Source organism: Lepisma saccharinum, chromosome 2 (genome assembly GCF_977018435.1).
Source record: "Lepisma saccharinum chromosome 2, izLepSacc3.1, whole genome shotgun sequence".
NCBI lineage: Eukaryota > Metazoa > Arthropoda > Insecta > Zygentoma > Lepismatidae > Lepisma > Lepisma saccharinum.
In genome coordinates, this window is record NC_139230.1 from 74,512,806 (window position 1) to 74,539,683 (window position 26,878).

Below are 26,878 nucleotides of genomic sequence, written 5' to 3' on the forward strand. Positions count from 1 at the left end.
GTCAAAACTGGGGGTTTCCCTTGGGAGATAAGGTTTAACATAGTGGGAGCGCAACTGTTCCTCTACCCCCCCCCCCCCGTCTAATCGTTGCCACTGTGCATGCCTCAAGTAATATTTCTACTAATGTTCTTAAACTTTCAGTGATTGGCAGGATGCAGGATGTAGGAAAAACTTATCCTTTCATTCAGCTGTCATAAGTTATGTTAACACATACGCGTATTTAAGAACTTATATGTCATTAATATCTGTTCTTAAACAGGATGTTGTAATCAAGGGGTCCCGGGCTCAACACCCGGTGGAGGCACGTTGCTTCGGATTCTAGTTTAAAATATAGATCCAGTACCGAATAGTCTGTCTGTGCAGCAAGTAGACTTAAAACAACAATAGAGAAACATATACAAATCAGCGGCGTATACTCTGGGTCATCTAGGTAATAGCAGATGACCCGGCTGTATTTCTTTTTTTTTTAAAAAAAAAATTATATATATACACATTTCTTCCCAATTTTCTTCCAAACCAATTTCGATGCATACATTTCCTTGCTTCCAGCGCGCGAATACTTCCAATCGTTTGCCGCCGAATGTCCGGGAACCTTTCTCCAGCCGGTGGAATGTCTACAGGGAATCTCACCCTGACGTCATTCCTCCCGCTTCCCTTGCAACCCTTGGCGAGGAGGGAGGAGAAAGGAAAGAGGGGGAGGAAACATTGCTTTTCAGGCGCGGTGATTCCGTGCCCAGGGTAAGCTCCTTCTTGTGAGAGTCTTGTCAGAGCCTCTCCATTCCCTCCGCTGAATAGGGAAAACATACCCGGTAGAGTGCGAAGAACAGGAAAACTGAATAACATGGGCAAACCAATTCTACGCTAATTTTCACTTTACATTTGCTTCTGTCTTGCTGATTTCTGTTACTTGAACATAAATTTATCAAAAGGGAAAAACTTAAATATTGAAGATGAAGCAAACTGAATTAAAATTCAAAGCTTAAGAAATTAAAGCACCTATTTGCTGACTCCCCCCAATCCTTGTATTTACAAAAATAGTGATTGTTTCTCCTCTCTAATCTTCAAAAGCAGCGAGAATACTTCTTTCACGGAACTGAATATTTTTTAAAGGGAAAGATATGAAAAATAAATTATATATATTAGTTAATTTAAGTTGCTATATTCCGCCTGTTTAGATTAATAGTGATGAAGATGAACGAATTAAACATAAACGAAAAAAACACATCAGGCACGTAACCAGGTGGAGGACTCGGGGGGGGCTGAAACCCCCCCTCCCCGAAATCCTACAAATATCTAATTTAAAAAGTGTATAGTGATAATTAATTTTACTTCATTAGCAGGATTAAACACTTTGCATAATACGTTGTAATAATCTGAGATTCATCTTCAGGACTTCTAACCCCACTGTTTCAACTTTATGTGGCGGTTGCTAATAAGGGATGATCCCCATCCCGAAATAAAATTCTGGCTCTGACCTGCAATGATTCGAACTTTTAAAAACCTGTCATTTCGAGCTCGGAAAGGGATTTTTTTTTATCATTCATAGGGAATTTCTTTCTGAGCCAGGAGCACAACAACAGAAGTTTGGCGCGTGAAACTGAATGCGTGTAGTCGTTGGCTTCGTGTTTATTATTTATTAAGGTGTTAGTGTTTGTCGTGATAGTGCTGTGTTAAAGGGTAATGGATGTGATACAAGATTTGCTGGTGAAACCTTTTGGAACAAGATCTTTTCAGGAGAAGTTGCAAATTGTTAATACAGGTAGGCCAGTGTCATCGCTTGAACTTATTTCTACACACAAAGACAAAAATCGGGAATATGTGAGGCATATTCGCAAGCAAATTATGACAAAACACCATGGTTGACAGGAAGTATAAGTGTTAATAAGCTTTGCATTTTTGTTGGCCGTGCTTACTTTTCGGGGCTGAAAAGAATGTATGGACGCGTGGCTGATACTGTAATCTTTGCAACACTTGTGTCAAACATGAAAAATCCAAAAGTCACATAACTTCCTTTGTTAAGCTGCAATCTTTCGCAAAGACACGTATTGACGTGAACTGGACAAACAGCGTGCTTTGGATGTGGTACGGCACAAGTGATCGGGTCCTGGAGTAAGTTGAATTTTGCACTTAAATTAATATTGCGGGTTTTTATTTCACTAGTGCACGTCTTTCATTTTATATTTCACAGGTTGTTTTTTATAGCTTTATAATACTGTCTTGTTTTATTATTTGAAATTCTACACGTATAGTAAACTGCAATAACGAGAATTAATTGATTGTGATCGTAGCAATAAGACAAATATTCCGACACAATATTCCTAAATCCAATATGGAGCTTGACATAAATTGCACGGAAACTTTTGGAGTTTGAGGATCAAAAGGTCGGAGATTACCCACTCGTTAGAACCAGCATACACCACTGATACAAATAGAATGTTCTTTGCTTGGAAGTTACGAGTGAGTAGCGTAACCCGGTCATAAAAATCTTCTATAACGGCTGAGGGCTCGACGTGCTGACCCCACGTCACCTCATACCAGTTGAAGAACTCACACCTCTAGGTAGAATTGTGGGAAGGAGACTGGCAGTCGGGAGATAGGCCAAGGCCCTATATGCTCGTCAATACTCGTCAGAAATTCAATCAAATTCATTCAGCTGTGCGTCATAAGTTGTGTTAACACACATTATGAGTCAATAATAATAAGTTAAGAAATTGACAAGACGTTTCTGTACTGAAGGTAACTAGAGGTTGTTTTCTTGTAACGTCGTTACTGTGTCCAGCTCGGCATTGTGATTAAAATTACTCTATCTGCATGTTCACTTTCCTCTTACATAAGTTTTCCTTTCGCGAAAACATCGCTCCATAGTTTCCAGTTTCTCAATATATTTTTCTATGAAGTGTTGAATATAATTCTAGCCTGCTTTCCACAAGCTACACAACTTCTTCCTCTCTCTCTCTCTCTCACTCAGAGGTGCAATGTAACATAATTTAAGAAGGCCATTGTTGCACAAACGATAAACGAACATGTGTTAAGAAAACCGTTTTCCAGATAGAATAGGTGTATGCATGAATAGAAAACAAAAATTAAGATATTGTATTAGCTGTGGAGTTCATTCTGTTGTAGCTTTGTGGCACATCCGGTAAAGGCACCCATTTCCAGTTCCACTTGTGTCTTTGATTAGGGTTCGAGCCTCACTTCATCTGGATATTTTTATTTATATTGAGGCCTGTAAGACAATAATATATGAAAGGTTCCAAATTATTTCTTACACGAGTGTATTTTTTTTTTAATTTGTTAGTCCTGAAAAGGACTGTTTGGGAAAATTGAACATTTATTTAATATCTTGTCCAGTAGCCACCTGCATCTATGACATGTCTCAGGCGTCGAGGAACGGATTGCACAAGATGTCGAATATACCTGTGCGAAGTGCACACTTCATTCCAGGCATTGTTGACGTGGTCAAATAGTTCATCACTTCTGCGAGGTGGTGGATCGGGCCAGCTTTCTTTCAAACATCGAACGACCTCGGCCCACATATTTTCAATTGGGTTGATGTCGCATCCCATGGGTGGCCAGTCAATTAGATGTATGTCGTTTCGTTCAGAAAACCAACGCTGAACGATGGCTGAATCATGGATGGAGGCAGGGGCGGCCGCTCATAAGGACGATACGGACGCCGCACTGCCGTGTGCAACCGCAAGTGAACAAACATTACATTAACATTTATATGTTAGCTTTTACATTGTCTGATTTTGCAAATATTCCATTGCTTATAGACCGTTGGTTAGTCGGTTCTGTATTCATTCTTCCGCGACAATTGCAAAGTTTGCACGCCACCGTACGGAGGAATACGGAACTTCGAGAGAAATCTGGCGGGGCGCCGTCCTCCCACTTTACGAGACGTAGAGCGCGTAGAGCATTCTCAGTCGCGGTCGCGAGGGGTAAAAGGCGAGGAAACTGAGGGAATAACACGCGCGGGATCTCTGGCTGGGAGGACGGAGGGTTTGTCGTCCGAAACCCAACCCCTAGGCAAAACTGGCTCTCTCTTCGGAGAACGGTAAACAATGAAGAGTTGCCAGAAGCAATGAAGTTAACGTAAGAAAGAAAATTACCAACCATTGAAAAAAAATATTCTGTATTCCATAATCTTATTCATTTATGACAAGAGTAGAGCAATAAATAACGCAATTTCCAATGAGGAAAGAAAATGTCGCTAACTGAAAAAGTACAGACTCTTGCATGATTTTTGTTATTTATCGTCGCTTTTTGCTACTTTTCGGTAATCACGACGATAAGGATGAGTGATGATGGTATAATGAAATTGATGGAGGGGCACTCACAAAGAACACACATACCCATGCCGGGATTCGAACCCAGGAGCCCTGGCTTTGTAATCCAGTATGCTAGCCACGGAAGTCGGCTATAGATTCTTGTTACACGCAAAATTATCGTGTAGCTATATGCGTTGTATTTTTTCTGATTTTTGTGAAAAGTACATTTGGATTACAATGATGTGGAGTACATCATGTAGATTTAAATACATGTTTTGATTAGCACCTTTGAAAAAAATCCTGATAATGTGACAAAGTTATCCAATTTCTTTTCAAGGTGGATGTTAAATAAATTAAAAACTCGTCATTTAAACTCACCAAGAGTCGCTACAGGAACCTGTAAACTACAAATTTCTTAAAATTTGGCAAACTTTTCTGGCAACCCCGAAGCAATAAAACGACTCTTCGTTTTCCATGGAAAAGTGAAGTGAAGCTTTTTCGGTAGTTGTGCATTTGTCGCGATGAACAGTGTGGAGAAATTGTTGGTGCGAAGTTTTTCTACCAGAAGTCAGAAGTCTGGATGAAAAAATAAACAAAAAATCTAGTCCGAATTTGAATCTAGAACAAGTGTCAAAGAAGGGAGGTCGTGAGTTCACTTGCAAATTTCGCGTTGAAGGACAGAAGGATGAATTTCAGTTACAAGCATGTCTGAAGATTTATGGTAAGTTTGAAGTTTTTACTTTAGAGCTTCTGGTAAAGCAGATATCACCTTTTAAGTGAGATATTTATTTTGGTGCCCTATTTCACATATCAATTAGTCATGTTGGACAGGAGACATTTTCTGTGTAACTTTTTACTAGAAATTTTCACGATCAATTCACGTAAATATTCGTCATTGTGCTTAACAAGTTGTGTAAAAATTAATATCCCTTCTTCTGTTAAACGACTAAATCTCTTATAATTCTATTTCTTCTCCCATCTTCTTCGCATTACTGTTAAATAATTATTAATTTAAAACGTGTAAAACATGATATTCGGTGAACACGAACGTATCAATTTCTTATCACGTTGGCTCTTATACGAAATTCATCATTTAAACTCGCATTACTAGTAGAGCAAATTTGTGCCGGCCCCCGTGGCAGAGTGGTTAGCATATCGCGCTACGACGCCAGGGATCCCATGTTCGAATTCCGGCCTGGGCATGGATTTTGTGAGTGTCCATTCATCAATTTCATCATATCACTCATCCCCATCTTCGCAAATTAGCCAAATGTGGCACAAGAGGCGAAGTAAAATAAAGCAAATCAATAGAGCAAATTTGTGAGCTATCGCCCCTCCACTTTGGTTCACCACGAGCCGCCACTGGATGGAGGAGTGGTCTTGCTGGAAGTCAATATTTCCCTCGGGATACAAAGCTCGCACGCCAGGAACCATAACATGCTCCAAAATGTGCACATACTGTATCCCGTTGAGACGTCCTTCTATGCGGTGTAGGTCACCTCCGCCACCGAGAGATATCCAACCCCAGACAGGCACGCTCACGCGTCCACGCCGACGTGAGTTAGCAAAAAAATGGGGATCAAATCGTTGTCCTTGACGCCGGTAGACCAGAACCGGACCATCATTTGCAGTAGAAAATACTTTCTCGTCTGAGAAGATTACTCTATCCCAAATCCTATCAATATTTTCTTCAGCAAATGCTAGCCTATCAGTTCTGTGTGCATCCGTCAAGACCTCCTTCTTTGCTGCCCTTCGTGCCCGTAAACCAGAAGCAGCCAGCCTCCGCCGAACTGTCTGTGGGCAACCAGGAAAATCGGCCCTTGCCTTGAGTTGAGTGGCTGACTGGAATGGATTGGCTTCACACTCCGCTATCAGCCGATCGTCTTGCACTGGTGTCGAAACACGGCCCCAGCTCTCGCGTCTTTTCCGTGATGCCTCACCAGTTTCTTCGTATCTAGCCCACCACCTCCTTGCTGTCCGTGCTGGAACGCCATACTGCTCGCCAGCTAAACCAGGTGACAATCCAGCTCCCTCGATCAAACCGATCACTTTTTCTCTTGTGGATTTGTTGTAGTGCTCCATTCTTCGCGAGGTTGAAGAAAGAAATGTTGCATGCCTCTGTTTAGAGCGTAGTTCAAAGGAAATAAGGTCTTCTATTGGTATAGTTAATCACGTGATGCTGCAGTTGGTTCAAAGACGACTTCCAATTACATTCAGCCATGAAAAGTTTCGTACGAATTCATACCAGAAAAGGATGTCAAGAATAATAAAATAAATTTAACCATTATTTACAATTACATTACTTTCATTTAACAAATAAATAAAGAATAATTATGACAAATGTGCTACAACGAGTGCTCTTTACATCCATGTGTAAAGTATTTGGTATTACTAAACACGCACACACGTTCGGAACATCTGTAGCGTAGTTGTAACGTTTCAGACAAGCATACATCTTCTTACGTTCATCTTTTCTCTTTGAGGTATTGGTTCAAACCCGGCTCAGCTTTCACGTTTTTTTTTATGTAATACTTAGTAAAGTTTTTGTCACAATTTTTTCGTCCACAAAAAAAACAATAAAAACAATAATTAAACGATCTTCTCCCCAAAACAATAATTGCAACATCATATTTATTCACATAATAAATCTATTCCACTCATAAAATTGATTCCTTCGGGTCTTAATGCAACATCACCGAAAAAGGTATTTACTTACGTTTATTGGGGATTTATTATTAGATTTAGATGCATTGGAAGATCGAAGTGAGGGGAACAAGAACAGTCATTACTAAATAAACGACATCACATAACCAATCTTAGCGAATTGAATACATTAAACTCTCCCGTTCGTTACAAAAATTCAATACATCAATGTAGTGGATTATTTCCTATTATAATTGTGTGTGTTTGTGTGTTAGTATTTTGAAATAATTAATATTTTAGTTGTGGAGTGAAGAGCGTACACAATACTTATCTTAAATTCCATTACTTGATTGATGATTTGGTTTAATTTACTTCGCCTTTGTGACGTTTTTGGTTCATCGCGAAGATGAGAGTGGGTGATGGGATGATGAAATTGATGAAGGAACACTTACAAAGAACACCCATGCCTGACCAGGATTCGAACCCAGGATTAAATACCATTACCTACAGCATCCTGAATGCATATATATTATATGTAAATTAGTCATAATGTGTGTTAACTCAGCTTATGACGAATAGCTAAAATACAAAAAGTTTTAACCTTAAATCCTGGCAAGCAACTGAATAAGCATTAACCTTCTTAGGGAGAAAATGTGCAGAAGAGACATCCCTTGAAGTGTGCATCGGATATTTTACAGTGTTGAAATATCAATTGTCTCTGTTTAGCACACACACACACACACACACACACACACACACACAAAAAAAAATAGAGGGTGGGATTTGAACCCGCGACCTTTCAAGTATGTTGAAAAATATGGATACCAGCGTCTAACCAACTGCTCTACGTTAACTTAATGACAACATTCCCTTACAAACACGTAGATGTTTATGATAAAATCGATCTTCCTGTGTTCCAGCATGTTTTCTCCACAAGTCGTGAAATAAATGATTTCTTTTAGATCTGTTCGATATTGTGCAGGGCATTGTAAATAAAATGTCGCATAAACTCCTCAGAAATTTGCCTCTTTCTACTCAAACTTGATGGCGATTTACTCCAGGTGGAGAAAACTCCTGTTCAGTGTTTCAAACCTATGTGATATCAAGTCGAGCACGCAGAATTGTTACAATTTCGCACGATTCTCATTCTTATTCTTATTTCAATTTACTATTTCAGTTTCAGTGTGTATTATATTAGCGATTGATAGTTTATAAGTTCATGGAATGTGCGAAATTGGAATCCTTTCACCGCAGCGTTTTTCGTCTAGTTGAATGACGAACTCAAAGTTGGCTACTCTCAGCTGGCGCTGAAGTGCAATGTTGCTAAGTTTACGATTTTCGGACTTAGAATTCTTTCGGGGCGGTCAAATAAGAAGTTGAGAAGTGTACCTGCGGAGAACATAAACAAACCCCCACCCACTTATTTTTCCAATGCCCGCTATGGAACACACAACGCCAGGCACTTTTCCACAGACTACATCGACAACAGGTTGCCTCTCCTTTCTCCTTGCCCACACTACTTTCATCTCCTTCCCCCTCAACTATGTGGATTCTCTATGGCTTTGCCCGACAGTGCGAACTTCGCTTTTGATTCCCGCCCTCATCATTACTGTACTATAGTGACTGTGAAGTGAAGTGAAGTGTCAAATAATATAGTGATGTACATCTTAGTGCGCGAACTCCTAACCCTCAATGTTCTCAGACCGTTGCCCAAGACTGCTATCATTTAAGCGGTGCGGGGCATGAAGAAGAAGAAGAAGAAGCTTCTGCAAAAAGAACACTCACAAACAACTGAATGACGCTCCGCTTAAAATCTAGTCAATCGAGAAAGGATTTGTTGAGGAAGTGAATTGAAATATAAACGCCAGAATTTGGTCTAAGCCTATAATGGTTACTCGCAATAAGAGCTGATCAATTTTTACATGTGGAATTCCGTAATGAACGAGGCAACAGGCCGCACTCCACACCTTTAGTCTGGTAACACTAATAAATCATCTCATTATATGCGTCCGGTTATGCTGATAGTCATGTTTAATATATTACCTTCAAACATAAACAATATCATGGACTCACTCAGAGGCAGAATTCAATTTTACGCTTTACTTTCCTGAAGATATTGTAGCAATATAATCATTCCGCTCTATTTTCGTATTCTCAATTGAACTCGCACTATTTTCCCCCCTCCCTTCTCCCACCTTAAAAATTTTTGGGTGAGAGGCTACAAACTATACTAAAACTGAATTACAGACAATACTTTACGACTCAAAGTGACGTGACCTAGAACGTAGTGAAAAATCACTGGTGCAAAATTCAACGTAATGACGATAAAATGAAGGTAGGAAAATGGATGTGCTAGAAAGTTTTACATACATACACACAGTTAGCTCCGTGTAGAAGATAGTTCTTCACATTTTTCTCACCTTGGCTTCCTTGAATTCACGAAACTGTAAATCCATGAACGCGTTAACCCCCTATAATCACGGAATCCCAGGTTCGATTCCTGGTGGAGACACAACTGCCTAGTGGTTCGGATCCCACTTTCAACTGTAGGTCCCACTTCGGGTAGCCTTTTTGAGCATGAAATGGAATTAAAACAAAATTGGAACACGGTAACCCATCACAACACACGCGCAGAGAGCGTTGAACTTAATGACTGACAACTACATCGAACTTTCAGCGAAGCTGGAATAAGGTCTATTTGCCATGCCAAATAGTGTGAATTTTCAGTCTCGTGGTGCTTTCTATACGAAGTGCAAGCAAGTTATCTAAAAAAATTCAAATGTGAGGGTGAGTCGAGCTATGTCTCATTCAATAAGACTCTTCACTTCAAACATATTTAGCTCTATAGCTGTAGATTTCGAATGGGCATCTAAGACTGGTTGCTTAGCGGACCGGATTTGGAAAAAATCACGGACTGTCATAGTTCCAATCACACTACAGACATAGCAAAAATTGATCGCCTGAAGATGAGAGAAGAGGTGATCTCTTGATATGTCTCGAAATATATAGATAGAATATATAGTCAATCAAAAAGAAAAACAATGGATAATGTCCAATTAAGTATAGAAACGCTGTTAGAACCGGTGTTCATTCACAGAGCAGAAGGGTTATTTTGACAAAATTCTGTTTCCCGGCTGGCTGCTTCGGAGAAGAGGGCTTTGTGAAGTTGCCGCTTCTTGCCCAAGCGGTAGACCTAATTCGTTGTTTGGCCACGAGTTCCTTCGTAGGTAAACGCGGCAACAGAGGATCACTGCCATAAAGGTGGTTCCCGCGCCGGCTGAAAGAGCGACGGAAAATCAAAGAACCATTGTCACTAACTTCAGACAGACATCTAATCATTTCCTTATGTTTCGAAGCTGATCCGAAGGGACAACAAATACCAAAAAAAAACGTCATGAATTAAATGATCGATTGGTCCGTCCTTCTGTTGATGGATGGCAATCCATATTAACAATAATAATCGTAAGCTTATCATTAAAGAGTCAAAAATCAAAGCTAATACGCATCTATTGATCAGAAATTACTAGAGAGTTAAAGTTGTTTTTGTACCTCTTTGTTATTTTAAGTCGCTCTTCTGCCACTTTCGGCTAATGAGGATGAGTGACGATTAGATTAAATTGACACCATGATACCAATACTGAAGCCGTGACTCGAACGCGGAAATTTCGTGGTATCGGAAGTGGACCATTTAACGCGCTTGGCCACCAAAGAGAACCTTCTCTGCGGCCAAGCGCAGTTAGTGATGGACTAACGATCCAGACACCGAATGTTCCGGGTTCGAGTCCCTTCACAATCTAAGACATAACACTTTATCAAAACTTTATTCACCTCTCCTCCACCTCAAATTTAATACTCAATCTTCCCAACCAAATTTCCAAGCCAATTTTAGACTTCCTGTTGATATTGCTCCCTCCAAAAAAGCAATCTAAGACGTAATAGTAATACACAAGAGTTGGGATTCCCTGCCCCCAAAATAATTATCAATCCAGCTACCTGAAAATCCCACTAACTTCATTAATCGCCCACCATAATTTCCCTATCAATCTAAGGCCTAATATGTAAGAGTTGGATATCGCCCCCCCCCCCACCACCAATATTACTTATTACCCGTAACAATTCCCCTGACAATCTACAAATTACTATTTGTATAACAGCAATGGCTAATTGATAACGTAATTAAACTTGTTCCCTGTTTACTCAGTCAAATTTCCATCACAGTCTGTGCCATAATGCCCCTCCCCCTGGGCACCACTGATTTAGAACTGTGACAACGTGATAGGTGTAATGTAACTAATAGTTAAGTGTTAGGGATGGGTGCATGTGTGCTGCGCATTTGAATTTTATGTGAATCATATCTGTCAATAATGTGAATATTAATATTATAGAATATAATATAATGGTGCAGGTGTGTGAAAAAGTAACCATGAGCACCAAGGTATCAATAAAAAAGAATTGGAAACATAAGTTGCATATGGAGATGTGTGTAATTAGTTTTGTTCTGGGATGTAGCAAAGAACATCGGTTAAACCGTGCGGGGTTTCAATACTGTGTCCACCCGCCGTTGGATTCAAGCACTGCATCTAGTCGACGAGGCAAGGATTCCACGAGCAGATGTTTGGTCTTCTCCTTAAACTCTCCCAAACATCAAACACGTGAAAATGTTTTCGATTGGGAGACTTCGCAGGCCAATCTACTCTTGAAATTCCTGGGTGCTGATTAAACCAGGTGGCGTTCGCTTTCGATGTATGGACGCTGCTGTTGTCTTGATCGAAAGTCACGTGCGAAATCTCATCTTCAAGGTGTCTCTCTCGCACGCTGGGAAGCGTGTGGTTTTCCAGCACTGCGATGTATTCCTGCGAATTCATTCTCGAGGACACTTCCACCAATCCACCTACTCCAGACGAACTGATCCATCCCCACACCGCCACGGATATCCTGCCACTCCTAGAATGGGTAGAAATGTTCTCGGGGCCGTAGCGAGTTTTGTTGCGCCTCCAAACATAAACCTGACCATTTTCGTCAGACGAAAATACTTTTTTGTCGCTCAAAATTACGTTCTGCCAAAATTCTTGAGGAGCTGGTAAATATTGTAAAGAAAACTGATCCGTGCTTCGTGATGGAAATGCGTCATTGCTTCATTCTTTGCCGCTCGACGGTGCCGAACTGTTGCAGCATGGCACTCCAGTTTCAACTCTTGGCGAATCTTCGTTGTAGCCATGAAGGGATTGCCCTCGCTCATCTCAATAATGCCTGCATCTTTTTCCCTGGTTGCCTTCCACGGCCGGCCTTTGTTGGGTCTTCACTTCATTCCTTGGTCACCTTCTTCCTCGTAACACCGAATCCAACGCCTGACGCATGAATCGTCCACACCAAGGGTCGTAGCAATCTGTAGTGCAGCAGATCCGCCGCACAAGAACATGCGGACTATCTTCTCTCTTGTAAATTCCGAAAGTAAGGCATGATGAAATGATATCGTAAAGGAACATTCGGACCGAAGGGACATGCTGCACGTGTCACATGCCTCTTGAAAACACCTTATCATTGGTGCATGTAGAGTTTCACGCCCATTCCGGTGCAGAAAGTTTCATTTTATTGGTTCCGTTGCAAGTGGCATGCTCAAGGCATAGATACGAGTAAAACTGCTGCAGGATCTCGAACGAAGCACCCACCGGGGCTCGAATTAAAGCCAAAGCGTGGTGCCAAAGGCAACCGTGACGTTACTGCATGGGAGATTTACATCAAGCAGGGCCTGCGTGGTGTGTGCAAAGAAACTCACGCTTGCTTTAGGAAATAAGGATACTATTGAATCAATGCAATATAAAAAAGTATATACCGTAAAATATACATTATTATTGACTCATGCATTCCCTGAAAAAAATGCATTGTTTTCTCGCACATTTCTGCCCGCAATGAATATAAATGTAGAATCTATTACATTAAGCAGGTGCATGCAGATTTAGAAATATTGATAAGATAATTCAATTGAATTTAATTGAATTGTTGTTTTTTTAAGTCCACTTTATGCACAGAAAGACTAATTGGGACTGGACCTACAGTTTATAGTGGGTTCCGAACCACTATGTTCCTCCACCGGGTATCGAACCCGGGACCCCTTGATTAAAGGTGACGACTCTACGATTGCGCCATAGGGGAGGCCCTAGTCCTCTTACGGAGATAATTCGTTCAGAGCAATAGAAATGCCCTATCAAAACAATTGGGGAATATTATTTTCAATGTGGATATTCTTCGGAAAATATGTTTCTAACAACAGTTTACCTAAATAGTGGGGACTTGGGGTGAGAGAGAGGGACGGAGTTGGAAGAGAGAGAGAGAGAGAGAGAGAGAGAAAGGAAAAGCACACAATTTTCTGTTCAGTGCGAACCTTTGGGATTGCTTTTTTCTAGCGCACCAAAAACACAATACGTATAACCCAAATACAACCCAAACCTTCAATGGCAAAATTGTGAGTCAATCACTCAACTGGAATAAAAAGTACGGATTTAAATCTAGGCCAGAAGATAGTTATTGCGCTACCATGTGCCAAAGAAATCCACTTTGCCCGCGAGAATTGTCATGCCTGAGTGATATGTAGTTTACGTTAGTTGTGAGAGTTGCTTCAATTCCATTGCCTGCCAAGAATAATGATAGCGCTGAAAGCATAAAATACATAAATGTGCATGTTTGGCGAGCTATGAGAAAAGCAGATCCTTGTGTTTTCTTTTCAAAATTTACTAATTTTATGTCAATTTTTACATATAGCCAATGGCGACAGAGGATGAATGATGCTTCAGGGAAATTGATGAAGATTGAAGAAACAACGAAAAAGAAAAACTCATTATCAGAGGCTAGGACCCAAGAACCCTGGCTACGCAGCATGTTATGATATTTAAATATATCACGGATTGCTGCTAAATCCATTCCTAGATATTTGTAATGAATGAACCCCCGTCCCCGCTACGAGAAAAAGAAAGACTATAGGATGTGAAACATTCACAATGTAATTGCATTGCTTTACATCGCTCTTGGCTGTATTCCAAATGTAGTAAGAGATCAGCGATAAGTTAGATTTTTTTGTGGCAAGGTATAAGTGTATTTGAGCTCAAGGGCTACCTATTGCATCATTTATAAAGAGTTAACTTCGTCGTTACACTAGCACCAGGCACAAATGCATCAATTTCTATTTCGGTTATTTTACATCACTCTTCTGCCTCTTGAGTTAATCGCGATAATACGGATGAATTATCAATTTATAAAATTGTGGCGGGACAAACTCAGTGATACATTCATGCCTGACCAGAGTTCGAATCTGGAACATATGACCTCGCTTCGCTAGAAAGGCTGGCAGAAATGTATCGGAAAAGTGTAGGAGCACCAAGAACCGGTTTCACCCAGTACAGACAATGAAATCATTTACAGCGACTCGCTGTGGCAGTGTTGCTCGTCACCCCCTCCCCCTCACTCGCAGATAGAATAGCCTTCTCAGCACGCACCTGTTGATGGAAGAGTGGAACCACAAGCAAAACAACCTGCGCAGACCCACGACTCCTGTGCACCGTACTCCCGCGAGGAGGGGCGGGGGAGAGTGGACCATGCGTCCTTATGGCCCGAACTGAAGGGAAGAAGGGAGATCTGCGCGGGTACTTTTCGTCCCAAGGTTTTTTTTCGTTTTGGTCGATCTATACTTTTCGTTTCAGGCATATTCCGACTGGAAGGTTTCTGGCACCCCTCCGCCCCCTCCCCTTCCCAGCATGGTTAATAAATGAGACCCTTGCACTTTCAAAACCCTTATCGCAAGAAAAAGCTGGCATCAATTTTACACCACCATACAATAAGATTTACACGGGAAACATTTCCCAACATATTTTCTTGATTCGGACTAAGGGCAAATTAAAAATAGTCAAAGAATTAAATTACTGAAAATATGGAAAAGCGCGATACCAAAATCTGTAATGAGTGCGAAGGGAAAATCGAGAAAAGGAAAAAAAATTAAGTATAAAAGTATTCGAATAACCAGATTAAGAGAGAAAGTTATCACTGCTCGAACAATGCAAATGAAAAAAAAACGGGAATACGAATTGAAATATACGACAATCGGAAGTAGGCTGAAGGAAGCAAATTGTAATAAACGTGGAAAGAAAACATAATGAAAGGAGCGCTGGTTCGATTCGCGACGGAAGCTCATATTTGTTGTTCGAATCCCACTCTACACTGTATGTCCAGATGCATTTACACTTAAAACAAACTTCGTGGAACTTTTTCCAAATCAGATGTCGCCAAAAATTTAAAAACAAAAAGAATAACTCTGAAGGAAAAATGCCGAAAGCGTTATTGCAAAATGAAAAAAAAAATCTTCACATATTCGTTCGGAAGTGGTAAAAGAATAATAAAAAACTCAAGCATAAATGTTAATAACACTTGTTATTATTACCAGAGACATTCTCAAAATAAACTTCTTGTCCGTTAAAATCAAATCAAGAGGAAAGCAAGATCTCCACCCGGTCGCGTGAATCTGTGGCTAGATTCAAGAGTTGGAAACACTACGCTTCTCGCGAGCTGATATTCCTGGCGAAACTAGATGATATAAAATTCCGGGTTGCATAACCGTAAGGGGGGGCGTTTTATTCGATTTTGAGTGTACCATAACATTCTATGTGATTCATGCGGGAAAGCATAATTTCAGGGGCGCGTTCGCCCGAAATGGACACATTCATTCCGGCCTCACGCAGTGATGCCAACCCTAGCATAATTGTGCTAAACGTAGTACAATTTGAACTTCATTGGCACCTAGCACCCTGTGTTTTGAATAATGGTAAAATATAGCATCATCTATAAACATGCACCCCTGGGAGACAGATAAATTGAATTCAGTGGAATATATTTTGAAAAAATAAATTTAAATAAAATAGCAAATCTTATTTGTTTCAAACAAAAGGTAGCATGACGATCCAGCTACATCTGGTCCACAGTCTTCTTTTCATCTTTTCTTTATCTTTCCTTACTTAGCTCACCAGGAACATTTTATTGAAGGAAATTGTTAGAAAGTTGGGGTCACAGATAAAAGAAGCCGCCACATTTTGTAGTCGTCGAATTTTCTCATACTTTTTCAAGCGTTATATTAAACCAATTATATTGGTTAAACCATTGTTACCTAATTTAATGGAAGAAATTACCAATATTGTTTAACTAATCAACAACGCATGTTCACATCATAACTGCCCCCAAAATAGATGCATAAAATGAACTTAAGACCTGTCATCCGAGCAGTGGCGCAGGAACGTTTTTCATTTTGGGGGAGTATAAAATTCAGGCTCTCATATATATAAACACGCATACTACTGCACCTAGAAATACATTTCGGAGGGGGGTCCAATCAAGTGTTGCAATAGTAATAATAATAATAATAATAATAAATATATTAAATGAAATTAAAATATTAATTAAATATGTAAATTAATTAATATTGTATTGTTGTTATTACATGAATAGGTAAAATTGATTGATTGATTGATTTGCTTTATTTTACTTCGCTTTTTGTGCCACTTTTGGCTAATTTGCGAATATGGGGATTATTGATGGTATGAGGAAATTGATGAATAGACACTCACAAACATCCTTCCCATGCCGGGATTCGAACCCGGGATCCCTGGTGTCGTAGCGCGATGTGCTAACCACTCAGCCACGAGGCCGGCTGATGAATAGGTAAAATATAGTAAAAGAATAGAGATATAACAGCACGTATTCATTACCTAGCTTACGTGTAGTTAAGATAGCAAAGATTTGTATAAAACAACTGCTCTGGAAAGGAATTTAATTTCAAATAGAAAAAAGAACTGAAATTTATTAAATAGCAAACAAGGAGTTAGATCCAATTAACGAAAAGTCAAGTTCCTGATTAATATTTTATGGATATTATCATTAGTTGTGTGCATAAATCTTTGGAACCCTTGAAAGCCGTATGTGCTAAATTCCTTGCCTTCCAATAAGTTAAGCGGAAATTACCATCGATTTTACTATAGCAAATGCTAACGAATTATATTTCGATTATTTACTTTTACTACTTAGTTAGTCTTTCGAGGGGTGGTGGCTCGAGCCCCCCTGGATCCCCTAAATACGTCCTTGATACCTAGGTATAATGTGAAGCCATGAAAAATATTCTATTTTAGAACAGCACACACGAATGTCCTGTTATTTAATGCAAAATTTGCGTAAATATTTTCTTTGTTTTTCTTAGAATTTGTTTTTATTAAAAACAGATTTTAAAACCAGATAACAATTCTGAAACATATAAAGCTCTGGACCTCGTTCTAGGCTTATTTGGATTTAACGGAAATGTGGAGTTCGAAATGTGAAAATTGCGAACAAAGATACATCTATTCATTTTAATGCAGTTTGAGATTAAAGGGGAAGAGGAGAATCTTGAGCCACCCCAACCAGGAATTATCATCTCCCACCCACTGAATATAGAGGCCACATTATTGAATATATCATACTTATAGAGTTTCACTTCAGTTGAGTTCATTTTAATTTTAAAGTCCCGTAGCTACGCATAAATATATCTTTAAACAATTTATGGCAGATATGTACCACATCCAATGTCTTTTAGAAACCATGTATTTGGTACTCAGACATCTGTAAGGCGGCGTTGTATTAAGAAATGAAAAGACTGTGCAGAGATGGTTTCTACTCGTTAGAAGTCCAACTTTGAAATATTTGTGGAACATTTGGCAAAGCATCTATTTGTTATATAATTAACTGTAACTAATGACACTCTTCAAGCACTAAAAATACTATCATTACATATACAAAACCGAAATCCTTAAGATCTCAGAGGAAGCAAGGAAAGGCATACGCTCAAAATTTTTTTTTTTCCAATCTTTGGTGGACAATATGAAGAGCAGCCCAAGGTTTATTTTCGCATGTAGTAGTATTAATGCGTATTTTAGGGTGACATGTCAATTTCTCGTGTATGTGAAAAAGTAAAACTTTAATGTAAGCAAAAGCATGTGCGCGTCACAGTTAAAGATTTTCGCATCTACAAAGAAAATCCAAAACACATTCCCACCTCGCCGGCCTCCGTGACGAAGGGGTTAGCATTGCACGATACGAGGTCCCAGGTAGGGCATGTGAGTGTTCATCAATTTCATCATATCATCACCCATCCTCATCTTCACGATTAGCCAAAAGTGGCAGAAATACGAAGTAAAATAAACCAAATAAATCAATTAAAGATTCCTATCTCATTCCAATGACCTTGTGAATCCAATCCAAAATCTACCAATAGAATCTGCAGTAAGTTTCATTTATCTCGTGCATTCCCTGACTAATGTAATTTTCTTACAGATTGACTTTAGGGTATAACTTAAAATGGTGTTGTGTATATGATGTATTCGATACCAAAATTAGTATAAATTATAAGTATACCTAATACATAGGTAAAAATAATTACCTCCTCCTCTGATAATATCGCAAATTGTACCCTGTTCAAATGTCTAAGAAAAATGTCATTTCACCTAGGAAATATTACACAGGCTATAAACTGCCCTCCCCCAATACTTGAACATTACCTGCGGAGGATTTTGACAAATATATACAACAATATTGATCACTTACAATATACAAAATAACACAGATACTGGTGGCCGCGGTGGCTCAGTCGGTAACGCGTCTGAATACCATGCTCAAGGTCCCGGGTTCGATCCCCGGCCGGTTCAAATCCGGGAACTTGGAAGCGGATTCGGCGCCCACCCAGCGTCGAATGACATGGGTACCTGGGGGAAACCCTGGGGGGGGGGGGTAAAGGCGGTCAGGGGTGTGATGCTGATCACATCACCCCCACTCACGACCGGATCAAGAAAGTGTGGGGCGTCACCCTCATACCCCCTATACGCGTTCATGGTGTGGTGCTAAGCACAGGGGAGCACTGTCACAGTCAGATTTATGGTCGACCTGCCTCATTATTATTATTATTCTAATCCTTAGCTGTGCAAAATGTGTTCTATCAAGGTGTTGAGTGTTTTTATTTGTATGTATATATTTGATCTGCCAAGCCAATGGGAGTAAGGGTGGAAGTCGCGAGTCTGACGGGCGAGCACCAGAAAGGTCATGTTTTGCATCTGAAACTTGGGAAATTCGACCTTAACGACAGCCATTCAAATATCTCGGGTTCCAGCAGCCGGACTGAAATGAAATTTTTACCAGCGCAGCAACATGTATGCAAGGACGGATGTGTGGAGATTCGTCGCAATCAAGCAAGAATTACGGATGCCAGATCGAATTGGATATAATCGATCAGTTTATGGACACAGATTGCAGTTGAGCCGTCGGCGCCAGGCTGACCCCCACCTAATCCTAACGTACCCTAGCAGAAGCACGCTCTGTCAATGCTGGGAGACAATGGAGCGAAGAGGAATGATCTCGTGGGAAGCGTACCCTAAACGACTGTCAAGCGTTCTTTTAGAAATCCGCATAAAACGAAAGGACCTGCCATTTCGACACAGTTTTACCGCGAGTTCCAAGGAGAACGCATCCACGCGCTCCGATCGTTGAGACTACCATTGTGCCGACTCGTCGTGTGTTGTTACCTTTTTGGTGTGAGGACGAGCGGAAGTGCGCCAGCCTACTGTATTCTTCAGAGCGAGTTTGTGTGAAGTGGCTGTACGCGAGATATTGTTTTTTTTTGGTTTTTTTTTTTAAAGAGAAACGCGCATAAGTATGGCCGGCTGACCGTAGAAGAGAGGAGGAGGGCCACCATCGGTCCGCCCCGATGACAGACGAGACGCCCGACGAATGCCTACAACATGCTGAAACCCGGAGTTACGCCGCCTGACGCGTACCAGACGCCACAGAGAGAGAGAGAGAGAGAGAGAGAGAGAGAGAGAGATATAGATGCTGAACGCTGCCATATCGACGCCCCGACGCTTGAGATCGTCCGACGGTGCTGGAGAAGTCGCCGACGACGCCCATGAACGACCGCCCACCGCCCAGATGCGACGTCCGAATGACGCCTGACCACAGAGATGCTCACCGACCCCGAGATGAAGAGATGTCGAGGCGCCTGACATTTCCCGAGCGACGCCGACGACCCATCGTCACTGATCCGCCGAGGAACCAGATGCATGAACGCTCTTCATCTTCTCGTCGTTGAGATCGTGGAAGAATAGGAAAACCTTTCGTGTGCATACTAAGTGATTTCAAACGCCCGCGAAGACGCCAGGATGCGCGTGGAACCAGAGAGATGGTATCGTATTCATCTGTATGAATGTCAACACGTACCGGCTCGATTGATATTTAGAGAATGCCCTAGAAATTCGTCGATGTTTTGAAAACGCCCACACAACTCGAAACTTCGTATCAGACTCCCGTTGCGCTTAATATTTGTATTTAATTGTCTCAGCTCAATTTTACTCATTTCTTGTGATTATTGATGTTCTTAAGTTCTTGATTCAAGTGCGTACTGCTAGAGTAAAGCGCCTCCCGCTTATTTGTTTAATCAATTTGAAGTTTGTTCATTTTAGTATGTGTCAGCGCTGTGTCGCCGCTAGCTACGTCAGGTCGCGTATGTGATTATTGTTAAAGTATTTGCCGGGTAATATTAATTGCTCGTCGCGGCGAAGTGTTGAAGTCCCGCCCGCTTGAGAGTATATGTCTGCGTCGCTCAACGGAGGTTATTGTTATGTTTAGGACCACGTGAGGCCGAGTAAAAGGAAAACGTCCGCCCACGTGAGCGTAATTGCTGTTGAGACGCTTTGTTTATTCTGAACAAATAATGTATTGTCACCGCACCGACCTATTTTTAGAGCTAAACTTAAATAAGGGCTGGCTAGTGATTTGAAGTAGCACTGGAGCGACTCATAAATGACCTGATTAAACAAAAGTCAATGTAAAAGTAAATATGAATGCAATAATTAGGGCTCGTCGTCAAAAAACTGTGCATTTTATGTATTATTTTTGTTGATGATCACCGTGAGTCTGGATGTGTGAGTGAATGAGAGAATGCATGAGGGGGACCTCTAATTAATTGATTTTTCTGTTATGAATAGAATATACTTTTTATTTTTTATGTTAATTTGGGCAACATCATTTCATACGTATGTCGCTACCCGTGATTTTCAGGTATGCAGCTAGCCGCTTCCCGGCTACAGGTAAAAGTCTGGTAATTGAACGTATATGTGTTTTTTTCTGATATGGCTAATCGCTATGCACTGTTGATCACCGTCCCTATACACGAACTCAACCTGGACCGTTAAGCACTTTCACTTGACCGAGGGAGATTTTGCCGCCTCTAGCACTTTACTTTTACTTTTTACTTTTTTAACACGGTTACTATAGTTGCTTATCACAAGTATCCTTCAATTTCCTTAGAATTCCTTTTTCATTAGATGTTGATTATCGACATTTCTGTACCATTGAGGAATACCTGTTAATACAAAACAAGCAACAGTATCTCAACTCACATTTTACAACACCTATTCTAGAATATATATATATATATATGATAATTATGAACATGAAATCACACCATTGTTTAAAAACTGACTCAATTCCTGGATACTCTATACAGTTTTATCTGATCAATATGACAACGTTTTTCAATAGATGGATTTTCAACGTTCTCTAACAATACAGAAACTGGGGTTAAAAACTTCTTGATTACATATGGACCCTCATACAGCATACTTAATGACCTTGTAATACCATCCAGTAATGATGCTTTAGGATGAGTCCTTACAACTACTTTATCATTGATTTGATACGTCACATTACTGTAGTTTTTCTTGTAACTTCTCTCACGTTTATGCCACTCACTTTTCATTTTTTCTAATGCACGAGACCATTTTATTTGATTACCTTGGTTATAGTCTAGCATTTCATTATCAGTCAATTGCCTATTTTGTAACAATGGATCAAAAAGTTTCCTTCCTAAGAAGAGTTCTGCAGGGGTACAATCTACTGATTGATGATTAGTGTTATTGAAACAATACTGTAAATAATACAAATATTTTGACCACGTCGATTGGTCGGTGGAAGAAAAACATCTTAAAGCTTGTTTCAGATTTCTAATAATTCTTTCACACAAGTTTGATTTTGGATTCCATGGACTAATTGTAATATGTTTGCAACCAATACCATACAGAAATTCACTGAATAACTCAGAAGTATAATAACTAGCGTTATCTGAACAAAATTGAGAAAAATATCCAAAATTTGAACAATATCTTTGAAAATGTTGAATTATTATTTTCGAAGAAACTTGTAATGCTTGATACCAAACATATCAACTAGCATTATCTACTACTACTAATACATACTTGAAACCATTTGAATTTGGAAAAGGTCCCAAAATATCACAACTCACTCTCTGTAAGGGATGCTTAATGATTTCTGATGACAAAACACCCATTGGAGATTTATTTCTTTCCTTAGCTAATTGACACAATTTACAGCTTGTTACTCTATCCATTACAACATTGACCATATTTTCCCAAGTAAAATTTCTTTGAAGTTTTCTCAAAGTTTTGGACCAATTTGAATGTCCTCCACGTATGGTTTTGGTGTGATAATATTGAATTAACGGTTCAATTAAATATTTGGGGACTAGTACTTTGAATCGCTGTCCTTTATTTCTAGTTTTCTTGTATACAATTCCATTACCCACACAATAATTAGGAACTTGTTCATTGGCCTTGATTTTGTTCTTTATAACATTTATCTCATCATATTTATCTTGCTCAGACAAAATGGAATTTAACAATGTAGGAAAACCCCATAAATTTAAACAAACAGAATCAATTTCAGATTTATCTAAATCATCGGTATCGTACCGAGAATGATCATACATTCTTGAAAGAAAATCTGCGATTAAATTACTGGATGATGGAATATGATGTAAATCGAAACTAAATGAAGAAATAAATTCAACCCACCTTGCAAATTTACTATATTTCTTCGCTCTCTTCAACATGTGAAATAAGGCCATATTATCTACTCTAATGGTAAATCTTTTACATTGCAAAAAATATTTGAACTTCTCTAATGCTTGAACTAGACTGGTTAATTCTAGTTCATATATTGTTTTATTATGTTCTGTCTCCTTTAATCTCCGTGAAAAGAAATATATTGGCTTTAGTTTACCTGAATCATCCTCTTGCATTAGACAAGCACCATAGGCCTTCAATGAACTGTCACATTCAAGAACGAATTGTTTTGAAAAATCAGGGAGAGCTAGGAATACATGCTCAAGAAATTTACCTCTTATTTCTTGTAAGGCATTTTCACGAAATTCAGTCCAACGAAATTTATTCTTCGGGCTCCTAAGTTCATTTAATGGTTCTATTATTAGAGCATATTCTGGGATGAATGAACAGTAATAATTAAGTACGCCTAAAATTCGCATTAATGATCTACGATTTTTAGGTCGAGGAAGACATTGAATCGCTTTGATTCTTTCAGAATCAATGTGCATTTGCTTGTCTTTAATTACATAACCAAAAAAATGTATTTCTTTCAACATAAATTTACTTTTGGATTTGGAAATAGTAACAACATATTTTTTGAGTCTATCTAACACAATACGTATGTGTTCAAGATGTTCATTTTCATGTATTGAAACAATGACTATATCATCGCAAAAATATTCAACAATTTTACCCCGTAAATCTCCCATCATTATTTGCATCATGCGTGCTAGACAATTGAGATTCCAAAGGGTACGGATTTCAATCTATAACTTGCTGTTGATGTTGAGAATGAAGTACAATCTCTAGAAGCTTCACTTAATCGTACCTGATGACACGCCTTTCTAACATCTATAACAGAAAACACTGACCCTTTGCTAATGTTACTTAATGACTCTTGCATTAAATTTGCTGGGAAACCATCAAAAATTACCTTTTCATTTAGTTTTTGGTAATTATTCTTCCCTCGTACGACGAAACAAGGAGCTGAATAAGCAGATTGCGATTTCTCAATAAGATCAAGACCTAAAAGTTATTTCACACAATCGTCCACTTCCTTTTGTTTTTCGCGTGACTGTACTCTTCGCAACAACTTAATTGACCGCCGTGAAAAAAATCAAAGCCCTGAATTCGTAAGGGGTGGCAACCTAAAGTAAACTTGATAAAAGATAAAGACGGTGATTTTCTAGCTGACCCAAGCGATATTCTAAATAGATGGAAGAACTACTTTAATGACCTTTTAAATGTCCATGTAGGAGATAAATCAGAAGTGAATGAAGTACACACAGCAGAACCTTTAGTCCCAGAACCTAACTTGACTGAAGTTAAAGATGCTATTAAAAGGCTAAAGAATAACAGAGCACCTGGCATTGATTTAATACCAGCTGAGTTAATTAAATATGGTGGAAATTCATTAATTTGTCAAATTCATAAATTAATTTGTTTAATATGGAATAAAGAAGAAATCCCTCAACAGTGGAAAGAATCCATAATTGTTCCTGTGTTTAAAAAAGGTGATAAAATGAACTGCAATAATTACCGTGGAATTTCTCTACTCTCAACAACATATAAAATATTATCTTACATTCTTTTAACAAGACTAACCCCATATGCTAATGAAATTATAGGTGATTATCAATGTGGATTTAAACGCAACAGATCAACTACAGATCAAATTTTTCACATCAGACAGACACTTGAAAAAAAGTGGGAATATAATCAAAATGTCCATCAGCTATTCATTGATTTCAAAAAAGCATATGATTCGGTCAAAAGAGATAAATTATATAATATATTAGTAGAGTTTGGAATACCTAAGAAGCTTGTTGTGAAGGATGATGTGAATACAATTAAGAATAATGCTAAAATATTTTTCAAAACTGCTAGAGAGATAGGTTTGGAAGTTAACAAAGAGAAAACTAAATATATGCTTACAGGCCGAAACCAAGTGTTAGGTAATAATCAAAATCTAATTATTGATAACAACTCGTTTGAAACAGTTTCCAAATTCAAATACTTAGGAGTAATATTAACAAATAAAAATTATATTAAAGAGGAAATAAAAAGTAGTCTTAATTCAGGAAATGCATGTTACTTCTCTCTTCATAAACTTTTGTCTTCTCGTTTAATATCTAAGAATCTAAAAGTTAAAATATACAAAACCGTAATTTTGCCTGTAGTATTATATGGGTGTGAAACTTGGTCCCTTACATTGAAAGAGGAACATAAATTGAGAGTATTTGAAAATAGGATCCTTAGGAAAATATTTGGACCTAAAAGGGATGAGGAGACAGGTGAGTGGAGAAGGTTACATAATTTAGAACTACATAATTTGTATTCATGTCCAGACATTATTAGAATAATTAAATCAAGAAGACTTAGGTGGGCAGGCCATGTGGCACGAATGGGAGAGGAAAGAGGAGTTTTCAGGATTCTTGTTGGGAAACCTGATGGTAAGAGACCAGTAGGAAGGCCAAGACGAAGATGGAGGGACAACGTCGAGATGGACCTAAGGGAAATCGGTAGGGATGGAAAAGAGTATATAGATCTTGCTCAAGATAGGGACAGATGGAAGGCCTGTGTTGCTGCAGCCATGAACCTTCGGGTTTAAGAAGGCTAGAGAGTTAGTTAGTGAATTCGTAAATTTGGCAACATAGCTCTTCAGAGTCCACAAATAGTATCCAACTTAGACACAGTTTTTTCTTTCAGAACGAAAACGCTCTTGTGAATTTATTTCATGATATCACATTCCATGAAGTTAGAAACCATAAACCAGTAACATAATACGCAATTAAACAAAAATCGTAAATTGGAAATACAAATGTTGATATTTTGTTTTAGAGAGTATTCGTTCTGAAATAGAAAATAGGGGAATTTATGTGCAGTTGGAAACACTGAACTCGTTCTCCACCACTTGGATCGATTGAATTCACATTTCAATACAATAAAGCAAATTTCTCTCGATTTTAGGTTAAATTACAGTAGAGGTAAATTGCACAATACCGGACGATTCTACAAAGTGCGTCTTTTCCCTGATCTGTGGCGAAAAAAGTTCGGAACTACGGCAATATGTTATTTCAACTTAGATCAACTTGTTTTACAGAGTTTCACGTTAGTAATCTCCTGGAGCAGTTGGTTAGACGGTCGTCTTGTTTTACTTTTTCGTCAAGAACGAAACAACATAGGTTCAAATCTCACCAACTCCTGATTAGTTTTTTTATTGTTATTTACCGAGTATGAAGTGTTATAATAATGTAATATAAGATTATATCAAATCTCTGTAAACATTTATGCGATGCATACCTTGGGAATCTTTCTGCTCATCTTCTTGATTTTTCAGTGATTGGCAGGATTTTTGGCAAGACCTTTCTTTTCATTCAGCTGTCAAAAGCTATGTTAACACACATTAAGAATTAAAATATCATAAATACATGTTCTTAAACAGCATGTTGTAATCAAGGTGTTCCCGTTTTAATATCAGGTGGAGGCTCATTGTACAGTGGTTCGGATTCCTGTTTAAACTATAGGTCCAGTCCCGATTAGCGTATCTGTGCATAAGGTAGACTTAAAACAACAACACCACACACGCACACACACACACACACACACACACACACACATACCATATTACACCCACCCACGCAGATACGATGTTCTTTGTTTGTGCTCTTCACTGCGGACCTAAAATATACGTCGGATTTTTAAATGATACAATCACAAATACAGGGCTAGCATAAATGATTCATTCCTTTTGAAAAGTATATTTTCAAAAGTATTACACGTACACACATGAAAGATATATGAAAAGAACCACAAACTCACCAAGTTTATACACCCTCTACAAATGTTCGATATGTGCCCCTTTGGTTACATGACACACGTCCAGACGATACTCGAGCTCATTCCATACATTTTGTAGCATAGTCCTGTCAATGGTCTGCACTGCAGCACTGATGCGTTCTTTGGGCTCGACTAAGGATTGCGGTAGTGGGGGTACGTAAACAAGGTCCT